Here is a 2,516-nt window from a genome sequence, read left to right as displayed (position 1 = left end):
GTGTGTGTGCGTGCGTGTGAATTTGGAGATTAGCGAAAGATATGCAGGAAACTCAGAAAATAATAAAAAAGCAGGAAAATTCCAGCTTGCAGAGAGAACTTAAATTAGAAATAATGTCCGTTTAGTGTTGGAATTCGATGTATGAATATTCTTCATGACATCACACACACTCACACAGCACACGCGCATGTGTATATGCACGCCCACATATATGAAGATACGAGTTAGCGCACGCGTGCACACATACACACATACACACATACACACATAATTGTCCAGAGAGGAGAGAATTAGATGCGTGTGTGCATATGGTTTAGGAAGAGGCCCAAACAAACATCTGCACACACAGACACACACACAACTATAGACATAAACACACGAAGATCATATAGACAGACAGCCACACTCACATACAGACACACTCAGTTGGATGCACAGGTGCGCATACGTAAACATTTAAATATGTGTATATATATGTATATATATGTGTATATATATGTATATATATATATGTATATATATGTGTATATATATGTATGTATATATATATATATATGTATATATATAGATATATATAAATACAACACATACATGCATAATATATTATATACATATAATATACAACACACACATATATATATATGTATATATAACGCGCACACACACACACACACACACACACACACACACATACACACACATGCAGCAGCCACCTACACATGCCTTTTGGAGCTTTGATGTACAAGTAGGCAGCTTGTGAAGGTTGCATCTCTATAAATATCATTGATGGTCGTAATGATGATGATGACGATGATGGTGGTAGTGTGATGGCGGGTAGTGGTGGTGGTGGGGATGATGGTGATGTGCTTGTAGTGGTGATGGTTGTTGGAGGTGGTGGTGATGTAATGGTAGATGGTAGCGGTGTGATGACGGTAAAAGATGTGGTGGTGGTGGTGATGATGGTAATTGCTGTCGTCTCAGGAGGTGGTGGTGGTGGTCATAATGGTGAAGGTGTTGGTAGGGTAAGGGTGGTTGGGTAAGGTATTGGTAGGGTAATGCTGATGATGATGACGATGATGATGATAATGGTTGCCGTGACGTTGATAATAATGAAAGACGTGATAATGATGTTACTGGTGGCGATGTTGGCGGTGGTGGTCATCAGAGAGTCGTAGTGGTGGTGGTGGTGTTGATGATGATGTGGCTGTTGTAGCGGTGATTGTGTTGGTGGAGATGGTGGTTGTGATGATGCTGCGATAGAAGCAAGGGATGGTTGATAGGGGAGGAGGGTTTAGGATCCAAAACCGGGCGCAAAAGACATATAAAATCCAATATAAAATTTGAGACATACAGTATAAATGTTAAATAAAGAATACAAAATATTGGATAACTAAACAAATATATACAAAAATATACATGTTTTGAAGGTATTTATGATTGTGTCTGCGTGTATATATATGTTTGTGTGTGTTTATATATATATATATATATATACGGCGGTGTTCCAGCATGGCCGCAGTCAAATGACTGAAACATGTAAAAGAGTAAAAGAATATATATTACGTGTATGTGTGTCTATATGCTTGGATAGATGGATAGAAATGGATAAAGATGTAGATAGATAGTAAACGGGTTTCAAAACTAAAAACTTCGAAAAACTTTCGTTTCGTTTCTTTTAAACTTTATATTTTCATAAGGAAAAAGTAAAAATAGACAAACAAGTAAATAAAATAAAATAAAATTAACAAAATAAATAAATAAATATTGGTGTTAACTTACCGTTGCTAGAAACACAAAACGAGAATAGAGGAGAATAAAAAAAATTTACGAATGCCCTCTTCCAAAAAATTATTTAGCAGACGACCGACGAAATAAAATGAAGGATGTTGGTATATGTGTATGTGTGTGTGTGTATGTATGTGAACTGTGGGTGGTAGTGAGAGATATAGAAATTGACGGAGAAGAAGGTAAAGCAACGAGATTTTCCGAGAGTACACCACGAGACACTGACACCGCCGACACTGACGTCTGACTTGTACGAAATAGAATAAGAAGTGAATTGTTGTGGTAGGTGGAGGACTACTGACTGCCTGGAGGCTGCTGTTGGGGCATAATAAATAAATAAAGTATAAAAATACACGAATAACTAAATAAATAATAATAGACGTTGTTAATGAAGTATTAAGATGAGGTCGATGATGATGATAATGATAAGTAAAACTAAAGCAAGAAAAATGAATAAGAAAAGTTATGCGATGCGATAAAAATGTGTGTGTGTGTGTGTGAGTGTGTGTTAACCGAAAGGTGTTTGGGAAGGTGGGTGATGTGAACGAAGGGGTGGATTGTCGGGTGGAAGTAAAAATAAATGTAGAGACGAGGAGAAAGTAATTGGGGACGGGAGAGAGAGAACGATATATATATGTTTGTGTATATGTGTGTGTGTATCTATAATATGCATATATAATGTTATACATATATATATAATGTTATATATATATATATATATATATATATAT

The 2,516-nt window shown here is 36.2% G+C and overlaps 1 long non-coding RNA gene across 2 annotated transcripts in view; it reads right to left on the bottom strand.

The window, feature by feature from the left end:
- The window catches only part of LOC128250674 (uncharacterized), an 80,244-nt gene that overhangs the window by 27,478 nt on the left and 50,250 nt on the right, over nucleotides 1-2,516 (bottom strand). The window contains exon 1 of one of the 2 annotated variants that reach the window (XR_008266682.1): nucleotides 1,780-2,061. The exons of the other annotated variant lie outside the window; for it this stretch is intronic. This is a non-coding gene — a long non-coding RNA (uncharacterized LOC128250674). Of the gene's footprint in view, nucleotides 1-1,779; nucleotides 2,062-2,516 lie in introns of those variants that run through there. 2 annotated transcript variants of the gene reach the window in all.

Source organism: Octopus bimaculoides, chromosome 24, assembly GCF_001194135.2.
Source record: "Octopus bimaculoides isolate UCB-OBI-ISO-001 chromosome 24, ASM119413v2, whole genome shotgun sequence".
Taxonomy (NCBI): domain Eukaryota; kingdom Metazoa; phylum Mollusca; class Cephalopoda; order Octopoda; family Octopodidae; genus Octopus; species Octopus bimaculoides.
This window is presented reverse-complemented; position numbering and strand designations above follow the sequence as displayed.